Source organism: Jaculus jaculus, chromosome 14, assembly GCF_020740685.1.
Source record: "Jaculus jaculus isolate mJacJac1 chromosome 14, mJacJac1.mat.Y.cur, whole genome shotgun sequence".
Taxonomy (NCBI): Eukaryota; Metazoa; Chordata; class Mammalia; order Rodentia; family Dipodidae; genus Jaculus; species Jaculus jaculus.
This window is the reverse complement of record NC_059115.1, coordinates 42201449-42217635: the sequence shown is the minus strand read 5'-3', so window position 1 is coordinate 42217635 and position 16187 is coordinate 42201449. Positions and strand designations below refer to the sequence as shown.

At 36.2% G+C, this 16187-nt stretch overlaps 1 non-coding gene and 1 pseudogene across 1 annotated transcript; one reads left to right on the top strand and one right to left on the bottom strand.

The window, feature by feature from the left end:
• Window positions 1-7798: 7798 nt before the first annotated feature.
• Window positions 7799-8986, bottom strand: LOC101610096 (annotated as a pseudogene).
• Window positions 8987-15573: 6587 nt separating this feature from the next.
• LOC123454947 lies at window positions 15574-15716 on the top strand. Its single transcript, XR_006633588.1, has one exon. It is a non-coding gene; the product is annotated as a small nucleolar RNA SNORA57 (small nucleolar RNA).
• The last annotated feature ends 471 nt before the right edge of the window (window positions 15717-16187 follow it).

Sequence of the window (16187 nt, the reverse complement as noted above, 5' to 3'; positions counted from 1 at the left end):
GTGTCTGTCCTTGTGCCAGTACCACACTGTTTTTGTTACTATAGATTTGTTATATAGCTTAAAATTGGGTAAGATAATAACATAAGCCTTATTTTCATTGCTCAAAATTGTTTTGAATATTCAAGATTATTTGTGCTTCCAGATGAATTTTAGGATTTTTTTTATAACTCCATGAAGCATTCCTTTGGCATTTTAATGGAGATTGCATTAAATGTGTAGATTGATATTTTCACATTATTGGTTGTTCCAACCCAAGAACATGGGATATCTTTCCATTTCCTAGTATATTCTGCAATATATCACTTGAGTGTTTTACAATTATCACTGTAGAGATCCTTCACTTTCTTGGTTAGATTTATTCCAAGGTACTTATTTATTTTGAGGCAATAGTGAAGAGGAGTGAATATCATATTTCATCCTTTGCATGTTTGCTGTTAGTATATGGAAAAGCTACTGATTTCAGTGTAGTCATTTTGTATCCTGCTACATTGCTAAAATTGTTTATCAGCTCTAACAATTTGCTGATAGAATCTTTAGGGTCCTTTATGTACAGAAATACATCATCTGCAAATAAATATAATTTCATCCTTTCCATTTTTATAACTCCTTTATGAGTGTCTCTTTTCTTATTGCTGTAGCTAAGACTTCCAGTACATATTAAATAAGAGTGGGGACAGTGGACTCCCTTATCTTGTTGCTGATTTTAGTGGAAAAACTTCAAGTTTTCCCCATTTAGTATTATGTTGGCTATAGGTTTGTCATAAGAAGCCTTTATTATGTTGAAATCTGTTCCTTCTATTCCTAGTTTCTGTAAGACTTTTACCATGAAGGTAAATTGGATTTTGTCAAATGGCTTTCCTGCATCTATTGAGATGATTATGTATTTTTTGTCCTTCAGCCTCTTTATGTAGTATATCACATTTATTGATTTGCATATGTTGAGCCAACCCTGCATCTCTGGGATGAAGCCTTACTTGGTCGAGGTAAATCATCTTTTTGATATATTCTTGTATTCTGTTTGCCAATATTTTGTTGAGAATTTTTGCATCCATGTTCATGAGGGAGGGTGGTCTGTAATATTCTCTCTCTCTCTCTCTCTGTTTTGTTCTGTCATTATCTGGTTTTGGTATCAGGGTGATGCTGGCTTAATAGGAGTTCAGTAGAATTCATTTTCTGTTTTAGGTGAAATATTGAGAAGCAGTGAAATTAGTTCTTCCATGGAAGTCTGGTAAAATTCACCAGTGAATCAATCTGGGCCTGGATTTTTTTAGTTGTGAGGCTTATTATAAGTGCTTGGATCTCTATACTTGTTGTAGGTCTATTCATCTCATCTTGATTTAGTTTTGGTAGGTCATATAAATCAAGAAAAGCATCCATTTCTTTTCAGATTTTCAAACATAGAGGAGTATATATTATTAAATATATATCCTTATAAATTTATAAATTTCTTTGGTATCTGTTGTAATGGTGCTTTTTTCATCTCTAATTTTATTATTTTTATCTCTTCTATCTTTCTTCTGGTCAGATTTGCTAAGAGTTTATCAATCTTGTTTATCCTTTCACAGAACCAAGTCTTTGTTTCATTGATTCTTAGTGGGGATTTTTGTTTGTTTGTTTCTATTTCATTAATTTCTGCCCTAATCTTTATTATTCATTCTCATCTACTGATTTTTTGTTTGCCTTGTTTTTCTTTTTCTAAGTCCTTAAGCTGAAACATTAAACTGTTTCCTTGTGGACTCTCTAGTTTCTTAATATCAGCACTTAGGGCTATAAATTTCCCTCTTGGGACTGCCTTTATTGTGTCCCAAAGGTATTGGTATGTTGTATTCTCTTCATCATTTGATTCTGTGAATTTATTGAGTTCCTATTTTTATTTCTTCAATGACCCATTTATCATTCAATAGTGTACTGTTAGGTTTCCATGATTTTGTGTATGCGCCATAGCTTTTCTTGCTATTGATTTGCAGTTTGATTCCATTGTGGTCAGATAGAGTACAATGAATTATTTCAATTTTTCTATACTTGTTCAGATTTGCTTTGTGTCCTAATATATGGTCTTTTTTAGAGAATGTTCCATATGCTGTGAGATAAATGTATATTCTGCAGCATTTGGATGAAATTGGTACATATCTGTTAGGTCCATTTGTTGCTAGACATCATTTAATCCACGTGTCTCCCTGCTTATTTTTTCCTAGGATGACTTACCAATTGGTGTTTATGAGATACTAAAGTCACTCACTGCAATTGTGTTAGGTGCTATCTGTGACCTTAAGTCTAATTGTATTTGTTTGATGAAACTGAGAGTTCCCATATTAGGTGCATATACATATGGGATTGCAATATCCTCCTTTTAGAGTGTTCCTTTAATCAGTATAAAGTGGCCTTGTTTATCTTTCTTCACTAATGTTGGTTTGAAGTCTATCCTGTCAAATATTAGGAAAGCAACACCTGTTTCCTAGGCCCATTTGCTTGAAATATTTTTTTCGATCCTTTCACACACTATGACACTATCTATATTTTACTGAGAGATGAGTTTCCTGGAGGCATCAAACAGTAGTATACATCCTTTTAATCCAGTCTTCAAGCCTATGTCTTGGGTTGAGACATTGAAAGGTGTGTATTTATTCTTGCCATTCTTCTCGTTATGTAGTGCTTCCTGTTTTCCCTATACTTTCTTGTTTTAATTGTTATTTGAGTATGTTGTTTTTTTTTCTGTTTCCCCATGTGTATGCTTTGCTTTTTCTTTAGTGTGAAGGATTCCTTAAAATATTTTCTGTAGAAGTGGCTTAATTGTCATAAATTCCTTTAGCCTGTTTTTGTTGTGGAATGTCCTTATATCTCCAGCATTTTTTATTATTATTACTTATGTACACAGTGTATATACAGCCATGTTGGTACTGTCATTAGCTTCCTCCCATACTCCCCCCTCCCCATCTGTAGGAAACCTCCTCATTGGGGAATGTGGGATATGCATTGTGGGATTAGCCATCAGTTATGTGTAAAAGGCATTGTCTCTGTGCATATTGTCCCAACATGTGGCTCTAACAATCTTTCCATCCATTCTTCTACAAATTTCCCTGAGCCATGTTGGGTTCATTTTATGTCTACTTCAGTGATAAGGTCTTGGAAGCCTCTGTATCTCTGGGTATCTTGGTTGGCAGGAGTTGAGTGTTCTCTGTGTATATCTCCTTCGCCCTTTTGCTGATACCAGGTTCACCGTAAAAGTAGCACTCTTGATCATTCCACAATTATTCTATGGTTTCAGCTAGGGCCATGATGAGGTGCAAGTCTCCATCAATTTGGATAGATAGCTTTGCAGGATAAAGTAATCTTGGTTGACAGTTGTTATCTTTTAGAACTTGGATACATCATTCCAAGCCCTTCTGACTATTAAAATTCATAGTTGAGTAATCTGTTCTTATTCTGATGGGCTTGCCATTATAGATGACTTACCTTTTCTCTCTAACTGCTTTCAATATATTTTCTTTGGTTTGCATGCTTACTAGCTGAATTATAACATGGCAAAGAGATGTTTCTTCCAGGTTTTGTCTGTTTGGTACTCTCAAAGCTACCTGTATATGAATTGGCATTTCTTTCCCAATTTGTGGAAAATTACTTTTGTGTTGTTTTTTCTTTTTTCTTTCTTTTTTTTTTTTAATGCCTACTATGCTTTTGGAGTGAAATTCTTCTCCTTGTGTTATACCCTGAATTTTTATGTTTGACTTTTTCATAGTGTCTTGAATATCTGGAAATTCCCATTCATATCTTCCTATTACCTTGCCTTTCCTTTTATTGGACTTTATTAGATCTGTTACCTAGTCTTCTAGTTTACATATTCTGTTCTCCACTTCATCTATTCTATGGGTGGGACCTTCCACAGAGATTTTTATTTGATTTACTGTGTTACTGTTAGGATTTCTGGCTGGTGTTTCTTCATTATTTCTATTTCCTTACTCATGTCTTGTAAAGACCTTATTTAATTAAGCTGGTTTCCTGTGCTCTCTTTCAGGAGTTTGCTTTCTTATTTAACTCCTTTGCTTACATCTTTGATTCCTCCTTTGATTTCTTTGAGTATAGATAAAATCATCTTTTGAAATCTTTTCAGGCATTTAATTTAAAACAGTCTCATTGAGAGTCACTTCTGATGGATTTATAATTTTTGGTGGGATTGTATTGTTTTGACTCTGTTTCTTGTATAACAATGTAGTGACTTTTGCATCCTGATTTGATTTGATGCTTGAGTTTTCCAATCATCTTCAGTGTTCTTAAATGTGGAGATTCAACTTTATATACCTTTTGGTAGCAGTTTAAATTGCCAAATGTAGCTCTTGTACTGTAATCCAACAGCAGAAGTAATCCTAGGTGTTGAGTTTGCATGTTTTCAAGTATTATAGTGGGCAAAGTGGTACAACTTACTGGAAAATTCTAAAATTCAATTGAGCAATATACATATTCAATAAAAACCAGTGCAGAGTATGCAAGTGTGGGGATTAAAACAAATAGATAACCTTATAAAGACAAAATCACTATGGGTGTGTGTTGCTCTACACCCTTAATTCTGTCAGCTGGGAGGTTGAGATTTTTGTTTTGAAATGAGCTTCACATCAACCTGGGTCTGAATCAGACCTTACCCCCAATAATAATCGAAGAAAAAGACAAAGGCCCTATAAATCTGAAAGCATCAAAGACAATAGTAGTCAACCCCAAATACATCTTAATTGAGAATGGCAAAGCCAACCAATAATATGTAACCCATAACCTGCCCTGACATGGAAAGAGAGATTCCAGTGCAGGCCTTTGCACCTGCTTTTTTGTCAGTCAGCCTTGTTACCTTTTGGGGTGGTATCCAATGTCACCTATGCTGAGTCCCCACATTGATTCCTCTGTGTTGTGCTCTGGATCTGGTGTTCTGATCAGCTGTGCTGGATGTCCTGCCACCAGGGATTAAATGAGTTCTCTGGAGGTTACTGGTTCTGATGGCTGTGGAATGGGAGAGTGCCAGAAGCCTGGACTTGTACTGGAACTGCTCAGCTGGTCCCCATTGTATATCCTTCAGCAGCTTCTCAGCTGGTCTCTGCTGTCTCCCCTTCATGTTTCTTGACTTTGCTTAAAGGGTGATGTGATTGGAAAAAACCCTCTTGTGGCCTCTGTTCCTGCATCTCAGTGCTGTTCCAGGTGGGGATGCTGATCCAAGCCGCAAGTGCCTTGCTGGGTTTCTGGAGGGTTTCCTCCTTTCTGGTAATTCTTGGTCTCCCCCGCTTCTCCACTGTGGCTGATAACCTATACACACCCACGTTTTAGAAGAAGAGTGATTTTTGCTGTGGTTTTGAATAAATCCTTCCCTAAGCTGGTTTGGTGTGATTCCTATGACCCCTGTCCTGCCATCTTACTCAGAAATCCCATTTTCTTTTTGGTGGTTCCATTTGAATTCTATGCAATTACTATTTGTATTCACTAATGTCACCACAATGTTAGGAAATGTAGCTGAGCATTCATGCCATCCCCAAATATAATTTTAACTGCCATCAAAACAGAAAGTCAAAAATTCTGATTGTTTTGCTTAAAATCTGAATATTATCTGATTCCTCTCTTCGTTAAAAATTCACTAAATTATATGTAGTAGTTGTTGGGCATTTGTGTGCTACATAGCAAAATGTTCATTATTACAACTTTGAAAAATGGGAATGACTTACATTATCAAAATACTAGCCAGAGTATATATCCCTTTTTTCTTTTGTTTTTGATGTTTTTGTGGTGTTGATTATTGAACCCAACACCTTCAATTTACTAGGGCATGGATCTACCACTGAAAACATCTTCCTCTTCATTTTCTTAAAATATTCATATTATTAATATAATCTTAGGGAGAGAGAAGTGACAATTCAAGCATACATTTCTTTCTGATCTGATGTATGCAAACAACTGGACAATTTTTTTTTCATAATTCCCTTTAGAAAAAGACATACATCTCATTTATAAGTCTGACTGAGAGAGAAAACTAATCCATTCTCCTTATTTTGGTGGGCAAATAATATATATAGTTACAGTAAATAAAATGAATAGAAACATAATTCTGTGAATATGGAAGTTTGAGAAAATATGACAAATGATATTTTTCATATTGTTTCAAGACATTCATACAACTATAGTTAGATACACTTTTATGATATTTATTTTGTGGCTGTAAAGATAGCTCGGTGTTTAAAGGTGGTCACTTAAAAATTTTGGTAAGCCTGGGGTTCAAGTCCCAAATAACCACATAAACGCAGAGTTCATTTGCAGTGACAAAAGGGCCTAGTGAACCCACTCTCTCCCTCCCTATTTTCTGTCATATTTTTTAAAATATACTTATTTTGTCCAATATAAGTTACTAAAGAGGAGCAAGTGACAAATCTAAATAAGACCTGTACATTGCAGCATAATGACAGAGATCTGAAATTGCGTACTTTTTTGTTTCATACCCCTATCAGAGAAGTGTGTTGGACTGAAAATGTGCAGGTTTGACGTTTTATTTCTGGAACTAAATGTTAGCTTTGGCAGACTCCTACAGGGCAGTGATAATTAATATTTATAAGTCACTCAGAAGATGAAAAGCATGACATAAATTCTAATAACTTTTATTATGGTGATTTTTTCCCCCAGAAGTATATTTCTCTTTGCAGAGTTACTTTGAATACACATACATTTGTGTCTGAGAGCAGGTACTAAGCCTGGAGGAAAATAGTAATTGGGAAATTTGAAAGGTAATAATTTGGAGATATTGAAATTTTTGATGAACTCTTAATAGCTTGCATTGCCTAAGTAATTTTAATTCAAACATGAAGTAATCTACATCTATTCATGATTGAGTTTTCAGCTTATGTCATAGCAACAGAATTTCTGCTTAAATGATAGGTCTATATGTTCATAACAAACCTTAAGACTTTTTAGGTAGGTGCAATAAGGAGCTTAGTCAACTTTTATGGCCTTTAAGTACAGTAGTTATAAAATCAAACACACCAAATTTGAGCAAGTCAATTTCAGACTTTTGTTGTTGTTGACAGCAAAGCATAATTGATTATTACTGACCTCAATCAGATCAATTTCCTTTTCTTCTTAAAAGTAAAAATTTTCATCTAAATTATCATTGTATTTCTACATGCAAAAATTCTAAAGAACTATTTAGTATTCTAAATTTTCAGGAAGATATAGCCTTCAAAACTTTTAAACCGAGTCTTCCAAAACCAAGGGCATTGCTCAAGTTTTTTAAGTTTAATTTTGGAATTAGTATTTCTAACTAAACTATAGCTAAAGAAAGAGTTACAACTAAAACTGAAAATCTACAACCTCTGCATTTTCTAAACAGGAGACAAACCAATACTCACTTTATACAGATAGGTAACAGCTAGCTTACTGCATTTACCTATCTGAAATGAACATTGTTCATTAGACATTCCATGCCTTTAGCAGATCTTATGATGTGTCATATTTCATTTCATTATAGCATATTTTATTATAGTATTTATCCTCTCATTATTATGATATAGTAATCTAATATTAAAAGCAAATCATACACTCTCCTTAAACTTGTTATGTAGTCCAGGTTGGTCTTGTACTTCTGATCCTCTGCTCTCAGCTTTCCAAACATTGGCATTAAAAGTGTGTATCATCATTCTTGGAAATATATTTTAATATGTAAGAATTTCTAAAATGATGATGAATATTAATTTAATTTATTTTATATAAACTACCACATAATTATATTAAGACTTCTCCTTACTCAGAAAGTGACTTGGGAATTTAAAAATCAAGAACATTCTTAAACTTCATCTTTCCTCCAGCCACTACCCCCTAAACTTCCTCTCCCCAACCTTCCATTCCCTTTAAAAGCCCAGGTTGGCTTCCCCACCCTCCTCCCTCCTGCTCCCCCACCTGTGGGCAGGGCAGACACCTCAGTCTGAAGTGTGGGGGAACCCAGAGCAATAACAAGAACAGAAGGGAAGGCTTCACCCTCTGGAAAGGGACAGAGGAGTAGAGCGTGTTGTTCCCATAGCCAGAAGCACCATAGTGGGGCCCGGGGCTAGAGCGAAGAATACAGCCACCCCCACCCCGGAAAAGGAGACCCTGCGGCCTCAATTCTTCTCGCTGGGATTAGTCACTGCTTTTCTGGGGAGGGTTGTAGAACCACACTCGCACCACATCCTTCTCCAGTCCCAGCTGCTCAGGTGAGGCTGATCTGCTGCAGAGCAGGCTTCGGGCACTGCAGGAACATGCTCTATAGGATTCCTCTGACAAGGTTCTTCATATTTGTTCGCTTTCTCTTCCACGCCTGCACCAGGGTCTCCCTTGCACATTTCCTGAAGGTTTTCGTTGTCAGCTTCCTCCACCCACTCCTGCAGCAGGGGTCGCAGCTTACATATGTGTTTGAAACTGAGCTGCAGATCCTCAAAGCCGCAGATGGTCGCTTGGCTGAACACCTTTCCAAAAAGAACCCCCCGTTGAGCCCCACATCGGCCTGGGTGTACTCCAGTGTGATCCTTTGCTGCTTCAGAAGCTTGGTAAATTGTTCCAGTTCTTTCTGCAGAGCTTTCACGTCCTGGGACTCCTCCGAGTTTGACTCCAGGTTCTCCACATCCACCTTCACCACACCGGGGTGGGGAGCACAGGGTCCCAGGGAGGCACCCTCTGAGTTGCTCTCCACCCTGGCTCCTGCCTCGCCCTGGGGCTGCAAGTCTTCCAAGCCAACCTGGCGCATCAGGCCCACTCCAACTTGAGGTCCACAGTATGCCATCCCGCCACAGAACTCTTAAGGAGAAGGACATGGGAAGAGCCACCATACCTCCTGGCCTGGTCCAACCCTGGGCCCGATTCCTGGCCCACCAGTAAGGCCTTGGAAGCTTAGCCAAGTCCTAGGGTCCATACAGCCCTGCTCCAGCCCTCCTGACCCACCACTACCACCACCCAGCGGGGGCGAGAAGGCAAAGTCTGAAGCCAGGTGTCAGGCCATGGGGAAGAGGACTCCAAGCAGGAGGCCTGATGGAAAGAGAGCTCACCAAGAGACCAATTCTGACCCTTTTAATATATTAAGTAGTTTACATAACATAAAAGTACACTGTGGTGGAAATGGCACTGGACTAGCAAAACCAATTGCAGGTCTTTAAGCAAGACCTTTATGTAGTATGAGCTTTGTTTTCCCTGTCTATAAAATGAGAATATATTTCTTGCCAATATGCTTTACATAAGCTTCATAAAAAGGAATACATAACATAAATTCTGGAAAATGGTCTGCAGACTATGAAGTGTTAAAATCAAAAGAGCCACTGATTGGTTCAAAGTCTATTTTCATTTACTCTTTTGGATGAAGTATAACATTGACTTTCAAATTAGGCTGTCAGAATAGTTTTTCAAGTTATTTTAACTATGTCAATCCTTCATGTTCTTGCACATTATTGATACTTAATCATATTATTATTGTTTTTCACAGCATATTGCTTTATATTCATTAGCATAAACACTTCCATTTTTGCTTTCATCAACTGTGAGTATCTATGCAAGAAAAATGAAGCACTTATACAAAATGAAAACATGATTTTATAATTTAAGAGATTGATCCATTTAAATCTTTTGTTCCTACTGGGGTCAGAAACATGGTACCTTCACATGGAATAGAAACACAGTTATAATTCATCAAATTGCCAAACATTTCACTTGGACAGAGAAGAAATTAGTGAAGAGATTAATCATGGTGCAAAAATAGGGAATAACTAAACCAAGAATTTACTCACCCTTTATAAGATAATTAGAAGGTTTGTTTATGGAAAATAATAATGTTGCTACAATTGAGACCAAAGGAAGAAGACAGTAATGGATGGGTGGAACTTTCCTCTTAGATAAAGTTTTGAGAGCTGAAGAAAAGTAAGAAGCTGGAAGTATGAAGAAGAGAGAACTTTAATAAGAAAAAGAAACAACACAGTGCATATTCCAGTCAGGAAAAATACCTGCAAACTACTTGAAGCAGATGATTTCTTTACGTGTTCTTGATATTGAAAGAACGTAGGTGGCAGATGGAGCTGAAATGAGGCTGTAGCATGGAATCTGAGTATCCCAGGTTTTGCAGTTCCTGAAAGAAATAATGGGTTTAGATTTTAAATATTATCTATATTTTCAGAAGCCATTTAGTCCATTGTGTGATCAATGGGTTTGTAAGAGTACTAATACAAGTAATTATTCTAATAGTTTTATTTAACATAGATAAATTATGGCTAGATTTGTGCATATTTTTACTCATGGGCAATAGTGACTCTAGTCCTGTAAGTTTATTTTATATAGAAGTACTTTGTGAGTTTAGATTTTTCTTCTATATGATTCACTGGTTAATTAGAGAAATTCTGTGTCACCAAGTAGTACTGAAGTGGCATACATAATGGGGATTTTCCTTTTATGATAAAAATGCTCTCCTAGAAGCACTGCTAGAACCTCAGTCAGCCACAAAACAGGTAAATTGTAATTACTATACTGAGTTATTAAACTTAAAAAAATGTTTTTAACCTTCAAAATGTAATTGATTGCGATTATGATTGGTTATTTGTGATTGATTACATGTTAAGATGCTTGCAAAGTAGATAACTGTAATGGGGGCTCTATTCAGCTATTAGAACATGGGAATCATGTATTTTGTAGTAACATAGATGAACCTGGAAAACATTGTTCTAAGTGAAAAAAATAAATAAACAGACACAAGAAGACAAATATTGCATGATCTCATGCACATGTCAAATCTAAAACAATTGATCTCATAGTAAAGATTGTTTATCAAGCCTATGTTGTAACAAGAGGCTAGGAAAGCTAGAGTCAGAAAGACGTTTATCAAAATACATAAGGTTGCAATCAGATTGAAGAAAAAAGCCTCATATCTGTTTATGCATGGTCCCTAAGGTTAATAATATATTAAATTGTTAGAAACTGATAAAAGACTGGATAGATGGCTTAGTGGTTAAGGTGCTTGCCTGAGAAGCCTAAAGACCCAGGTTCAACTCCCTATAGTCCATGTAAGCCAGTCACACAAGGTGACAGATGTGTACAAAGTGACACATGCGCACAAGGTGGTGAATGCATCTGGAGTTCAATTGCAGTGGCTAAAGGCCCTGGCATGCCATGCCAATAGTCTTTCTTTCTCTCTCTCTCTCACACATAAGAAAAAGATGAAAAAGAAAAAAAGAAAAAACAAAAAACAAAAAACCAAAAACCTGATAACAGCAGACATGAAATTAGCTAGACTTAATCATCTTATGGTGTATGTATTCTTCATTAGGTTATATTATACATGATAATATGTGTAATTTCATGTCAAGTTAAAAATAAAATTAATAAAGAAAGATTAGTGAACAATATTCCTATTTTACATTGGGTACTTAAGTTTGAATAGATTTAGAATAGAAAAAATATTTAGGTGAGCCTAAATTCGGAAAAGGAGGACTCAGCACGTTTTTTTTCACTTTTTATTGACAACTTCCATTCATATACACAATATACCCTCATTCTAATCCCTTCTGAAAATACCCTTTTTTTAATCTTTGACTTCATTCCAAATTTTACTATACTTATCTAACTCTTATTAGTAAACTTGGAGGAATAAAATGAGTTGCTGCTAGCTGGCATTTTAATTATTATTTTTTTTAATTTTGCATTTACACATTGGTTAATGCATCTCTTTCCACATTGACTATTCTTTCCATCTGACTGGGGAACAGCATCTACAAGTCACTAGTTCCAGTACCAACTTCTCTCAGTGGAGACTTTTGCCTTGCACCACCATCCTCCTGAAAGTAAGCAAGCATCTCACCCAGTCCTTTGAGCTCCCTGAAGCATCTGTAACATAGCTTTTTTAAAATATATATATATATATTATTTATTTATTTATTTGAGAGCAACAGAGAGAGAAAGAGGGGGAGAGAGAGTGAGAGAATGGGCCTGCCAGGGCATCCAGCCACTGCAAACAAACTCCAGATGCATGTGCTCCCTTGTGCATCTGGCTAACATGGGTCTTGGGAAATCGAGCCTTGAACCAGGGTCCTTATGCTTCACAGGCAAGCGATTACCTGCCAAGCCATATCTCCAGCCCTCTACCATAGCTTTTGACTCTGATTTTTCACTGATCTGCTTTTATCTGTCACTATCATATGGTTGTGAACTAATTGGATATTATTAATAATTCTATCATTGATTTACATGCCAGAAATATATAGGTTTTTTGAGGATTTCAAGAAAGCAAATAGGCAAAAAAAAAAAAAAGTGTGTTTTCTTTTTAGAGGATTTGATTGCATTTTTCAGCTATGTATTTTTAAAATAAATGATTGAAACTACAAGAGTGTGGAACTGTGATATTACATGCAATAGCTTGCTTGTAAAATGTTTGAATATTTTTTTAAGTATGTCTTAAAATAGGAAAACAAAAGTAAGCAGATTGCCACCAAGAATCTCAGGCAAGTTGGTAAACAAACATTGTAAGGAATCAAGACACATGGTTTCACATAACTCATTTTCTGAGATTTATATTTAAGACTGTTGTATTAACTCATATGGTAAAGGCTTGGTTCCCATGGTTCTGGTAACGAGTGGTGTGTTTAGGAAGTAAAGCAAACTGGAAGGAAGTTCAGTCACAGTGGACACACCCTGAGAGTAGGTGTTGCCACTCTGGCTCCTTCCCTTCTCTTTCTTTTCTTGGATGCCATGAGATAAGCAATTTCCTCTGCCACACACATATTCAGTAATTACCACTTTACCAGAGGCTCAAAGCAGCAAAGCCAAGTGACTGGGACAGAAACCCTTAAAACCACGAGTCAAAGTAAACCTTGCAGAGACATTTATCTTACCCATAACTGTGGGCTAACTCCACAATGCATGAACCATATACCTCAACAAGGAGGGGCCAAGGGGAGGGGGTAGGTCACAGATGAGCCTAATAATGGTACCAAACTGACTGTATTTACTGAATACAAAACTATTTAGTTAAATAAAAAAAAAATTAAAAAGTTAATTTATGTCAGGTATTTTCTCCAAAATAGAGAATTGATTAACATAAACAGTCCACATTTCTTTGGCTCCAGCCATATACCAAGGACAGTTTTAAAATTGGTCCAAAGCTTTGTTGTCTCAAGATTTCATGAAATTATCACTTTATATTTATCTTCCTGCAAATTATATCAGATATTTTCATTTTTATTTCAGTTGTCTTACACATAGATCCTGACACAAGGATCTCATTGTTTAGAAAACATATATCATATAAAAGCATGATAGGGCCAGGTATGGAGGCACATGCCTTTAATCCTGCACTTGGGAGGGAGTGTAGGAGGAATGCTTTGAGTTCAAGGCCAGTCCCAGGTACAGAGTGTGTTCCAGGTCAGCCTGGGCTAGAGTGAGAGTATCTAGGAAAAATAAAAATAACAGTAAAGCAAAGCACAATAGGTATAGTAACTACTTTTCAAAAATATGCATGTCTCAATACCCAGAACCTCTTTACATGTTGCTTTACATGACAAAAGTATTTTGAGGATTTTGGGGGACTTTTCTGTATGTAGATTGTCGAGGTTGAGCACAGCCCTAATGGTCCTTACCGTTGGAGACAGAATAAGAGAGCCCCAGTGTGGTGATGCAAGAAAGATGAGGTGGGTCATTACTGGCTTTGAAGACAAAGGAAGCGCCTATGACATAAGGCATGTGTGCAGCTTCCAGCAGCTGGAAAGAGAAGCAAAGCAGACTTTCCTTTAAAGCCTCCAGAAGAACTTTGAACCTTTATTTAAGCCCAGTGAAATCCATTTTGTGTTTTTGTATTTTGTGGCATAGCACTAACAAAAATCTTATGCACTGAGTTTAAGAAACTTGGCATGTTCATACAGTTAATATATAGATAGAAAATCTTGGCTTTAAATATAGGAACTAGTTGTGTGTGTGTGTGTGTGTGTGTGTGTGTGTGTGTGTGTGTAATTATATACATGAACCATGAACACATGGGCTTATAAATAAATGCAGCATATATATATATATATATATATATATATATATATATATATATATGTATATGTGTGTGTGTGCGCTCACACACACACACATGCACATACACACACACACAGACAGATTAGATATATTGTACTATGTCAATGATCTTTATTTGAATATAGTACATCCTTATGGTAATAAAAAAGTAGAGATGAACTTACAGTATACTACAGAAAAATGTTTATCTCACTTGTTTCAGGAGAAGCTAAAATGTGTTGAACACAGTAACACATAAAAGAAACTAGTTCTCCCAGATTTCCTCAGGTGCTCAATTGATTTCTATTCATGGATTTCTTTCTTTCTTTTTCTTTTTTTTTTTTTTAACTCTGTGTGTATATCCACTTTCTACAAAAATACTGGAAATGTTTATAATTATAATTGTTACAAATTGCTATAGCTATTTTTTATGATTTAGATATGAAGAATACCAAAGTCAAAACTAATAAAAAGACATGAAATAATAACCAGGTAGTTAGTAACGTATGAGGATAAGAAGAGGAAGCTCATATAAAAAGAAATGAGCTTGGGTAGCAGGTGTGTCTGGAGTAATAGGGAAGCTCAGCTGAAAAACAAGCTTTGAAATTATTGAAGGAAATGTTTACAATGTGCAGCAATTACTATCTCATTGCTAAGACATAACACCCCAACGGAGGCGGCTTATGTGATTCAAGATTTTATTTCAGGATTACAAATTTGACGGGAAGTTTCATTAATGGCACAGAGTGAACACTCTGTCTGAGGGAGCCAGCTCTCAACAGCCAGTAGGCTAGACTAATAATCCTCAAGTCCCAACCCCAATGACATACTTCCTCTAGCTATGCTCCAGCTCCCAAAACTCCACCAGCCGGGAACTAAGTGAAAAAAATTAACCATAAACACTGGATGCTATGAGGGACATTTTGCATTCAAACCACCACAGAATATTTTGGGGAAAAAAAAGACAAACAAATAAAAAACTTGAGCAAATAGCTCCTGCCTGGAACTGAGAAGAAAATAGATCAGTTTGTAATTGCGTCATTTTCTATACGGGTGATATTGAAATACGCACTTCTGTTAGTGTCTGATTCTTATCTCTTGAAGGAACTCTCACCACAGTAGGCTACTGTGGTGGTTAAATGAGACATTTTTTCTTTCTTTATCTCTAGAATCTCCATTGACAATTTTCTGTGTGCTTGAGAGCTATATATCCCAGACAGACTTGCTATCAAATTACATACACCAACCATAGAGTGAAGCATCTACATTGTAAATATTTTTTCTTTAAATAGTTTAAATACATCCATTAAATGTAACACTTCTAAGAACCTTTAGTATTGTATAATACATTATGCATCTTCGAGGGACATGTGATATATAATGTTAATCATTTCTCACTTTTATTTCTCAACTCTTTTTCTCATAGATGATTTTGTAAGAGAGATTAAATGAGATATGCTTAATCAAACTTTGGGATATGTTAGTAACAGTACCTGGAGTAGTTTTTGTTGATGTTTTTCCTAATACTGTTTTCATTTTAATGTTTAAAAAATATGTAATGAATTTCCTTGGTGGTGGCTGGTGTGTGGGCCTGCTCGCCATTGTGTGGTTATGTCCAGAGGCAGGGGAAGGCTCTGCACCTCCTGGCATCATGTCTTTGGCACCGGCAGATGTTGGTTCTATCCTCAAACACCAGAACACTTTGCTGTGACAAAAAAAGTTCTATCTCAACTGTTCTTTCTACAAGAATCTGAGGATAAAATTACAAACAGTATACAAATGTATAGGTGGAAACTTAAAACTGCCATGCATGCATGAGATTATTGTTATGTTTTTGCACCATTCAACAATCTGCCATTCATTCCCTATGTGGAAGGAATGTACTTGGAGTTTCCTAAAAACCTGGATAGCTCAAGGTAAGAACTGTGATGGAATGAGTATTATAATCCAGGTGAGAAAAGAAATTACAAGCAAATATCCTACTTTTAGGGATCTTGCAGGGTTGTAATATAAGGGCATAGGATTTAGGTGCTTTAAAAATTCTTGTTGAACTACAATGCATTATGATGGTGTGGTACACAATTAGTCACAAGAATATCTCTCCAGGGATTGAGAATTGGATCAGCACTTAAGGCACTTGCTTTCAAAGCCAAAAGTCCTAGGTTCAATTCCCT